The sequence below is a fragment of the Rutidosis leptorrhynchoides genome, chromosome 2 (assembly GCF_046630445.1).
Source record: "Rutidosis leptorrhynchoides isolate AG116_Rl617_1_P2 chromosome 2, CSIRO_AGI_Rlap_v1, whole genome shotgun sequence".
Lineage (NCBI taxonomy): Eukaryota > Viridiplantae > Streptophyta > Magnoliopsida > Asterales > Asteraceae > Rutidosis > Rutidosis leptorrhynchoides.
The window spans coordinates 502,923,573-502,935,466 of record NC_092334.1 but is presented as its reverse complement, the minus strand read 5'-3'; positions in this window follow the sequence as shown (position 1 = coordinate 502,935,466).

Below are 11,894 nucleotides of genomic sequence, written 5' to 3'. Positions count from 1 at the left end.
ATATATATATATATATATATATATATATATATATATATAGATATAGATATTCTATGTAATTAGAATATCATCCGATATCCGAAAAATCTTTTCATATCGAAAAATCCTTTATTCAATCATACACAATGGAACTCACAACTAGTTCAAGTCCCTCAGATTCCGATATAGAGTCCCACTCCAGCTCCGAAAGCAGCGTCACCAGAATGAATCAATCAACCAGCCATCCCCAATTCATCTGATGAGTTCGTAGTCGACTTAATCAACGGAGATGCGAAGAAGGCGATTCCTTCCACCAACCGAAATCACCTTTTGACGAAGAACATGAAACACTTACCGGTGAACCTATTAGAAACACCATTTTCACCCTCATTTTTCCGAATACCTTGCCACAATTATATTTTATCTAAAATTCAAAACCTTATTCACTCGCTCGTTCCTACCGACAATCATCTCGGAGTAATAAGTAAATGAGCTTCGCACCCGAGTTGTAGCCTTGAAAAATATGGTGCAAAATGTACCAGCTTCAGCAACATTATCGGCACCAACAGTACCACCAACAACAACATCCGCATCCCAAGCCTCAATTTCACAATCTGTTCCACGAACATCAACATCATACACACCATGGATACCAAGGAGTACCAACAGCAATTAACAATGAAGTATTGAACCATAACTTCATTAATATTCTGCAAAGAATATGTGGATCCTAATAGTTTTAGAGATTACTTATTCTAGCTCAAACCAAATAAAAAGCAAATGAGTTTAATATCATATTAACTCATTAAATCCATGATTACATCCGAAGAAAATATATATGTATATATGTTTTCCCAAAGATTGTAATTAAAAATTCTTTTGTACAAACTGTTAATGATGAAAATATTTTTAACGGGTAGGTAATATCCGAGGAATATTTAAGATTTCACATTAATAAGTTACACTGTACATTCTTCAAATCTGATTCAACAGTAATTTCCTATCCTACTTACATCCACAGATATATGAATCCGATCACCACAGAATAACCATATCCATTCAACTTTCATAATTGGATTTTGACCTATCAGAATCTAACAAGTGGCATAATGAAGAAAACATTTGACGAAATAAAATTTGTTAGAAACAAACAAATTAACTATGAGAAATTTTGATAAGAATCCACGCTAACAAAATCCTAGCTAACTGTTCTTAGTTAACTGTGGACTAATCAATTGAGGACTACCAACAGTGGACAATTAAAATGAATTAAAATATTGATTATAACATATGAAACTAAACAATTCTTCAAGTTTGTCACTTGATTTTTATCTTAAACCTCATTTGTATCTTGACGATTACAATCTGCGTTCAAACCTTTCATGATTCTTGAAAACACCTCAATTGAGAGGATGAACCAACCGCACTTCATCTACGGAAGAAAAGATTTACGCATATAGATATGCACCTGAAAAATTCTCGGAACCTGTATAAATGTTTAACACGTATCTGTGCTAGCTTCTTTGGCATTGTTATTTTCGAAAATGACAACGTAATTTCTTTTCAAATTAGCCAATTTTGTGACAGCTCCAACAAATCAACTTCAAGTTTTTCATTCGAATAAACCCTATTATAAAGATTACCCCTTCATCATCGTTACCGGAGAACCTTTTATATTCCACCATATTACCATCAGCGTTTAATCATCTAAAAACAAAATTCTCTTGAAACCACCTCGGAATGATAACCGATAAATTAGATATGGTAGCATTAAATGCAGAGAAAACAGCAAAATTGTAGATGGTCTAAACGGCCAAAAGTTTGATAAAAAGGAATGAAAGGTTGGAAACACTCAATAGAAAATTTAATACCGAAAATCGGATTATGCGAAACTATGAAGGAAACCGTGGACAAAGCACAAAGAATAAGTTTGACTTCAAACAATCCAAATGATTCAATGTATGCTGAAGTCTTTAGCGAATATCTTACTCCTTCCTCTAAACCATTGCAGACAATAGTTTCCATCATCCTCTGATCTTAGATATTCAAAGATATTATCGTATCTTTCATTATAAATATCCTCGATATTTCTGAATATATTTTCATAACTGATCTTATCTGAGATCGTTTATCTCTTTGAGCTATCAGTGTTACATCATATGAGAAACTATTAGTTTCTATATTCTGTAAACTTTCGAATTTAAAATATGAATGTTTTGAAGTAGTGTTGGGAACTGATGCATGAGTTAGTATAATATAATGACACTTGATCAACGTGATTATATTACAGTAATTCATGCTGAGTTTCTAATAGAATGTGATGATTCACAGTACCATCATCATGTGCCATTTACACGACTCTTGCATTCTACTCAATCTCCAAACATAATAGGAACATATCTTCTTGATAGTTCTATCTTTTCGAATATTCTGGTAATTTGACAAATCAAGATCATGCCATTACGATTTACTTCTTAGAACATTAACTATGTTCATTTCAAAATCCGTACCTACGAAATTCGGGACCATTATCTGTTTGACTTAAAGTCGAGAAGAGGAGACAAAAGTATGGAACTCTTGAAAAATAAAAGAAAATATAAAGCTCGACAACAACACATAAACTACAAACCGTGTATATCAATGCGTATAGCAATATAAAGACATGGGAGAATGAAGAACACTATAACCCCAAAGTAATGGTAGAAGAAAGTAACTTCTTCCGGTGGCAGATGAAAAAGAAGAATGATAGATATGAAAGTTAAGAGGATATCAAGGATCAGAATGGGATGGAGCATATTAATGAATGTTTTAAAGTATGAATTGAGGAGAAAGAATAGAAGATATGAGATATGGAAAATAAGGAAAAGAAGGGAAAGAAGGGGGTGGATTTATAGTAAAATATCTGAGAGATCAATCGAAACAGATTATTGCATTTAATCAAAGAAGATCTTGATTCGCCGAAAAACCAAATCTTATTACGAAGATTTTCTTTAAATCCCATGAATTCCGGAAATCAATCATAACTACGTCATCGATGAAAAACCAATATACATTTACTCATTTCACTCTCTTGCAATAACTTCACTTATGCTCCTCGCGTAATCAAATCGTTTTATCTATACTACCCAATGATTAGTAAACTTATTACCCATTGATTGATATGATTGATTTTTATCTCTAGTACGATGCAAAATGCCTGCTATGAGATGGTTGATTGATATGAATGGGTTATTATTTATGACAGTTTGGCACTGGTTGGCCTATATTTTATAAACATGTGTTCAGCCGTGGGGTGTAAAGACCAGCACAGAGGTTCTATATTTTGAAGGCACATGTATTCAGTCGTGGGGTGAAAGACCGGCACAGATGGTTACTATTATATTTGAATCCTCACCAGGTGTTCTTCATATGAATGATATTTTTTGTGCAGTTGGAATGAGACCTCTGCACGTTTTATAATAAATGAAATCTTGTGGCCTATTAAAATGATTAAAATGAAATGATTACTATAAACTAATAAACTCACCAACCTTTTGGTTGACACTTGAAAGCATGTTTATTCTCAGGTTTGAAAGAAATCTTCCGCTGTGCATTAGCTCATTTTAAGGATATTACTTGGAGTCATTCATGACATATTTCAAAAGACGTTGCATTCGAGTCGTTGAAGTTCATTAGAGATTATTATTAAGTAAATGACGGATTAGGTCATTTATAGTTTGGATATTATGAAATGGTATGCATACCTGTCAACTATCGATGAAATGAAAGTTTGTCTTTTAAAAACGAATGCAATGTTTGTAAAAATGTATCATATAGAGGTCAATACCTCGCGATGTAATCATATGTAATGTTCTCGTCCATATGGATTTGGTTGGGGCATCACAGACACCATCATCTTCATTATATGTTCGGCCCAACAGAGAAACAAAATATGAATCTCGGCCTAACCAGACTTAAATTCTCGGCCCAATACTAGAATACGGCCCAAGTGAAAGATTTGAATATGGTAGTCCAATAGATACTTAAATGGGTTTTCGGTGGTACACAAAACAATCGATGGAGTCTCACAATTGGGTTTTAATTATGGTAGGTATATTAACAGCCGAAATAATCAATCAACTAGTTACACAAGTGGAACAATTCTTGTCGGCCAATAAGGGGAAAAGAAAGGAACGTACAATCACCCTCATTCTTTAATATCCTCGATTACAGCTGCCTTAACGAAACAAAAAAAAATATCCACAACCCATAAAACGTGTTTCACTTCATCATAATTATTTTCATTCGTGCAGCATCATATTTCATAGAAACAAGAATTATTCTGCAGCAGATTTATTGATGGTGTTTTGTATGGTAACCAATGAAGGGTGTATGGTGATTGATGGGTTTATGGTGTAACCAAGAACATGAAAATCACACAGCAACAATGGCGATGGTTGGGACAAAAAATCGGTTTACAGCAGCTGCAATATGTAGCTTTATCTTGTATCAATTCGTACAGAAATATTAAACGTGTAGTAGTGATGTTAAAATGGTGGTTTAATTAATGGTGAGTTTCAAGGTTTTTGATGGTGGTATTAAGAGGTGAGGGTGGCAGTTTTACATGATGGTGGGAGATGATTGTTGAGGTCTCGGTGGTGATGACGGTCAGTTATGGAGATGAGATGGTTGAGGGTTGTAGTGATGGTGGTCGATTGTTTAGAAAGAGTAGCTAATGGGTGGTTTGTTTTGTTGTTGAGCCGAAACAGATATAGAAAGAGGGTAGTGGTACTTATAGTCGAGCAGTTATAGGAAAGAAAAAAAAAATACGTAGTGGTAGTATACTCACGTGTGTAGCATGATTCCATATCCTCGAATCTATTTGCTTTACCATATGCGTCAGCAAGCGTATTATGAGTAACGGTATTGGGATTGACTACATGCGAGACCATCTCAGAGAGAAGAGTTTGCATTTTATCAAAATCATGAAAAATGAAGGCACCATTTGTTCTTGATCTTGTTGAACAACACCTAGTGTTCGATCATATTTGGTGTTAGTGATCGTAGGTGGTTTGTGATAGTAATCTAATTTAAGTGGGTTTGGTATAAGGTGATGATGAATGATAGTAGTTAACAAACGAGTGGCGGTTTAAAAGATAATTAAGAGGGTTGAGTTGGGTTTTGGTTAGTGTATATGTGTGGTTTTAATCAAGGTGGTGTTGTCTCTCAAATAGTTGCAGCATTAGATCACGATGGCAATTGAGAGAAATAATATCGTGCATGAGTAAAGGAGAAAGGGAGGAATAAAAGAAAATAGGTGTTCATGTATCCATGCTTATGTGTGTAGATATGTAAGAGATAGAAAAGAGAGAGATGATTCAGTTTATATCTACTAACATCCTATCTATTCTATATTCTATATGCATATTATATCTAGATTAAGATAGATAACAATAATATAGTATAATATTATATCATAATCATATAAGGCCATAGAATTCGGATTCAATCAATTTATCTATTGATTCACGGATGTAATAATAAATTTAAAGTAATAATATAAAATTAATAATAATAATAAAATAATTAACTTTTGCCTCAAGTGACAGGAAAGATAGATAATCAGAAATAGAATAATATGCAGCCGGGTGTTTAGCTTATTATCAAAACACGGGGTGTTATATCGTTCAATTTTTATATTAAATCTTCAAAAACTCATATTAGATCTATAAGAACACTAAAGAAATGCCAACCGAGTATTACAATTGTTTACTATTAAAACTCGAAATCATTTATACTATATATATAGTTTCAAACTAATAATAAACTTTATTATATCGTTTATTATTTTATATTCTTAATTTCAACAATTAATTATTTATTAATATTATATATAATTATTTATACCTAATTATTTATATATATATCCATACATATCTATACATATAAAATATATATGTATCTATCTATAAATAGTTGTTCGTGAATCGTCGGGAATAGTCAAAGGTCAAATAGTTTCATGTAAACTGTTCTAAAAATTTAAAGACTCAATTTTACAGACTTTGCTTATCTTGTCGAAACCATATAAGATTCAAGTTTAAATTTGGTCAGAAATTCCCGGGTCATCACAGTACCTACCCGTTAAAGAAATTTCGTCCCGAAATTTGAGTGAGGTTGTCATGGTTAACAATAAATATGTTTTCCTGAAGAATATGAGCTGATAAATAGAGTTTTATCATTATTGAATAATACAGATAAAATAATTCCATTATTCGAAGAACACGAATGAAGCTATCATAAAAAAGTGAAATGAATAAATGAAGTTTTGTTTTAACTTTTGACGTTGCCTTGGTAGAATTTCGGAATTCAAGGGATTTAAAAGAAAATCTTGGAAATCTATAAGATCTGATTCTTCGGCGAATAAGGAAATTAAGATCTCTCTAATTAAATACGGTGATCTGTTTCGATTACTCTGTCTGATATTTCCATTATAAATTAACTCTTTCATTCCATTATTCTCACCATTCCTATACTTTCCTTGTTGTTTCATACATCCAAAAGATTCTGAAAATGCTTAATCCAGTTCTGATCCTTGTCCTCATCCTTACTATCGCAACAATCATTCTCCTTTTCCAACTTCCACCAGAGGAATCTGCTTTCTTCTACTTCGCCCTTGGGATTATAATGTTTTTAATTCTCCCGTGTCTTTATGTTGCGATAAAAATTGATATACACGGTTTGTAATTTATGTGTTGTCATCGGGCTTTATATTCTCCCTTATATTTCAAAGCTCTATGCTTTTGTTTTCTCTTCCCGACTTCAAGTCAAGCGAATAATGGTCTAGAATTTGTAGATATAGAGTTTCAAATGATTATAATATTCTAAGCAGGAAGGAACATGATAGCACGATTTGATTTTCAAATTTATCAACATCACGGAAGATAGAACTATCAAGAATACATTTTCTTGATTTGTTCAGGAGTTAAGTAGAATGAAAGAGTTATGTAACATGGCACATGATGACGTTATGATTTGTGAATCATCACGTCCCATTAGAAACTCAGCATGACTTACTGTAATATAATCACGTTGATCAAGTGTCATTATATTATACTAACTCATGCATCAGTTCCCAACATTACTTCAATAACATTCATATTTTAAGCTCGAAAGTTTACAGAATATAGAAACTAACAGTTTCTATATGATGTAACACTGATAGCACTCAGAGATTAATGATTTCAGATACGAATAGTTATGAAAATACCTTCAAAAATATCGAAGATATTTATGACGATGTTTTGGAACTTCTAAGAAAGAAGGTTGATGAAGAAGATCCTTTCGCAAGGATTTAGAATAAATAAGGAGCAAGATATTTACTGAAGAGTTCATCAGACATTAAGTACAGGTTTAGTCCTTGTGATTTGTCCACAGTCTCCTTTATGGTTTGCTCAATCCGTTTTTCAGTTCCAACTTTTCTGAGCTTTGCCAACATACTATCCTTTATCACCAAACTTCCAACGGTTAAGGTCGTTTACTGTTTTTGCTGCTTCATTCAACTTTTTCAACATTTAGAGTATTGATTCGTAGACTGGGTGCTTTTCAGAATTTCAGAATGAAAGATCATAATTCTTAAGAGATAAATGTTATACATATAACTGTTGATGTAGATATGTTGTGAGTTTTCAAAGTACCTATTGCTGATTCCCGGTAATTGGTATGGCAGTTCTCGTTACAAGATGCGGATGAGTATATGATAGGGTGATGTTATGCGAGGTGTACTAGGAAATAGTTATATTTTTACAGGGAAATACTATTAAATACGATACAATTTTACACAAGATATTTATTTATTTATAGAATGGATATACCTAAACCTTGCTACAACACTTATAGGCAGTGTACATAATCGTACAGTAGTGTAGTTTTTAGTAAGTCCGGTTCGTCCACAGGGAACTCTTAAACAAGCATAACGCTATATTAGTTTTAAATTTATAAAAATACAAATATATATATATAAGTGATATTATTATTATAAAAGGGGGTTTTTACCATTTAATGACCGGTTTGTCGATTTTTAAAACTTTAGTCGCAGTTAAAACCTAATGTAAAATATATAAATATAACTTAATTTTAAGCGTAAAGTAAATAACGATAAAATAAAATTGCGATAATTAAAGAGTACGATAATTAAAAGTGCAATTAAATATAATGACAATAAATAAAAGTGCGAAAATTAAAAGTGCAATTAAATATAAAATAAAGGAAATTAAATCTAAAATAAAGGAATTATGCTTATTTAAACTTCCGTAATCATGATGGTTGACGTGTTGTTTTTAGTTTATTCCCATGGGTTAATTGTCCTTTGTCATGGATTATTTGATATGTCTATACGGATTTGTCCATAATAGTCCATCAGTCATAAATATAAAGTGCGAAAGTCTTCGTCAAATTATTCTTATTCCCGAAGTCAAATATTCCAACTGATTGGGGATTCGAATTGTAACAAGGTTTTAATACTTTGTTTAATGAATACACCAGGTTATCGACTGCGTGTAAACCAAGGTTTTACTACTTTGTTAACAATTACACCAATTACCCTTGAATGTAATCCACCCCTGTTTCAACAAGTCTATTAACTATTAATCCAGTTCCGTGTCCGGTAAAATGAACAATTATTGGTATTTATAGATATCCCGCCCACCGTACTCAGTCAAGCGTATGTGATTATATATAAATACGTCAAATTATAAGTCTATATATTAAATTAACGAGGTATCGTTTAGTTAATATAAAAACCCATTAATAGCCCATAGTCTAATTTCCACAAGTGTCATTCTTTTGTCCAAACCCCAATTATGGTACAAAGCCCAATTATCCAATTTTAATATTTAGTCTAACATCATGATTACTTCGGCATTAAATAAGCATAATAATAACTTAGCTACAAGACATTAATTTAAAAATAACATTAACCATAACTTACAGTGATTAAAAATAGCGTAGCGTTACACGGACAGAATTTGAACTTACACCCTTACAACATTCGCTAACATACTCTTATTATTAGAATTTAAAATTAAAATATAAATAAATAAATAAATAAATAAATATATATATATATATATATATATATATATATATATATATATATATATATATATATATATATATATATATATATATATATATATATATATATATATATATATATATATATATATATATATATCTTACGTATGAGAGAAAGAAGAAAAAGATGTGTAAATTTCGTCCAATACTCGCGAACTTTATAGGACCAGGCCTGGATTTCAGGGCCATGCGATCGCATGGCTTTTGTGCCTCCAGGCCATGCGATCGCATGGTGGTAGGTAACAGCTCACATGATTTTTGTTTCTTTGCTTGTCGACGTTTTAATAAATAAATATAATATATAAATAATTATAAGAATTATTTAAATATTATATTATATTTATGTGCATAGTTGACTTGTAATTTTTAGTCCGTTGCGTCGAGAGTTGAGAGTTGACTTTAGTCCCGGTTCTGGATTTTCTAACGTCCTTGCGTATAATTTAATATCTTGCACTTTGCGTTTCGCGTCTTGTACTCTTGTAATTTTGAGACGTTTCTTATCAATAATTGGAACCACTTTGATTGTACTTTGTACTTTTGAGCTTTTTGGTCATTTGCGTCTTCAATTTGTCGAATCTGTCTTTTATCTTCACCTTTTATTATTTAAACGAATATCACTTGTAAATAGAACAATTGCAACTAAAAGCTTGTCTTTCTTGAGGGATAATGCTATGAAATATATGTTCATTTTTAGCATTATCAAATATTCCCACACTTGAGCGTTGCTTGTCCTCAAGCAATATAGTCTTGAAATAAAAATACTAGAATCACTTCTTTATTCTTCACACTTTGTACATCAGTGATTTCTATACGGCGGTATGAACAATGGTAGTAACGATGTGGTTTACAGTCTCACATGACTATAAAAATTTAGATCCTTAAGGAAATTGGATCTTTATGAAAATATTTGATCTTTTGAAAATTAAATCTAGCTTTTACCCTAGATAAGTTTTCCGGAATAACCCTTCACCGGTGTTTGCAAATTGTTTTTGTGGGTTTGGTGGGTTTCAGATTTGAAAGCTTTAGCTCAAAACTTGTGGTTTTGTGTCACCCACTTGCTAACCTTGTATTGGGAAAGCAACACGTCCAGTATACTTGCTCTGTATATTACCTTTCGGTAAACTACCGTCTGGTTGTAAAGGAAAGCGTTGAACAAGCAACTGTTAAGGCAATGTCCCCTGACATGCTTTTAATTATGGTCTATAATGTGTCGGATGCAATTACTATCCTTGGTAGGAGCAATAGTAAAACTCACCCTTATAATTTTTCGGTCTGGCACAAGGTCCTGTCTTTGACCATGCTATGCAACCACCATTCTTACGGTTGACACCCGATTTGGTTCAGGTGATCTTAATGAATTCCAGGTGAATTCCTAGGATTTTACGTTCAATGGAAATGAACGTATTGAAAATGGGTTTTCCAGAAAACAAATCGGTTTGTAATTTTGATCAAAATATTTTCTCGTTCAAGCTCGAGTTTAGATATCATCGAATTCCATGAGTTTGTAATTCTCAATCTTTAAGGTCAATCTCAAGGATTGAGTAATATCAGTCTTTAACAGTTGATTTTTAATCTTTAAGGAGATTATCCTTTCTGAAGGTCTGATTCATTAGTCTTATCCAGCTAATTTGCACGGCATCCTCCCCATTTTACAAGACAGATCCTCTCATGGTTAGGATAAGTCTGACCACTTGGCGACCCTGTTTGATGCTGAGGTCCGTTGAATTCCTGCTGATTTTAGTGATGACTTTTCTAGATTTTTTGTCAACCTACAGCTGGTCTGGATGACAACTTCATGACCTAAATCAAGAAGCGCGTTTCTTTTTCGGAAGACTTTACTTCCTTTTAATGATTGAATTGATTCATCGTGTAGATCCATCTTTCTTACAGTAAATCGGGTAAAACTATTTAGTTTAGTCTAAAGCAGAAGTATCTTCAATTATTTGTTACAGAAATATGTGATATATGTTTAAAATATCTTGGTAAATTTTCCCACACTTGGGTTTTATTTTCCTTTTTATTGTCCTCTATTTTTAAATGAATTCTAACATTTTGGGTTGTTTCTCAATTTATGTCCTTTCCGAGGTAACAATAATTTCGGTGTTAACACCTAGTTTTATTGTTCATAAATATGTATAAACATGATTTTGAGTTCATTTAATTGAAAATTTTGTAAAATTTTACTAGAATTGGGTAGTCAGTATATAAGACTAGGGTTGTTCTTTATTATCAGAGAGCACTAGATTCTAATACAACTACTGCTTTACTAGTATTTTTAATGGTAACCAAGTGTTTAAATTAAAAATTTTTAAAATCCGAAAGAATTTAACCCCTTCTCACACTTAAGATCCTGCAATGCCCACATTTGCAAGAAATCAGTAACAATTTAAATTATTGAGGGTGATTAGCGTAGAAAAATGATTAAATTTTACCAAAGTTTCCAAACATATTGGCATTTGTTTACTGAATGATAAATGGTGCATATCATTTGTTCATTCCGTCTTGTTGTTACATCACATTTGTTTTTCGTTTTGTCGTCAAAAGTACTAGCTTTTACTGAACTTAATGGCAGTCTTTGAAAATGCGCTGTTTTACCCCGTTTGTACAATTGAAAATATACATACATACAAATATAAACATGCATGGCAATTTGAAATGGGACTTAAAATCCCACTTTTAAATCAAAAATGAAACATTAGTACAACATAATAAAAATATTAAACATTACAATAAAAGTATCATAATATAATGTGTTTAAACATAAATAAACAGAAATAATAAAAATTAAAAATTATATAAATTAC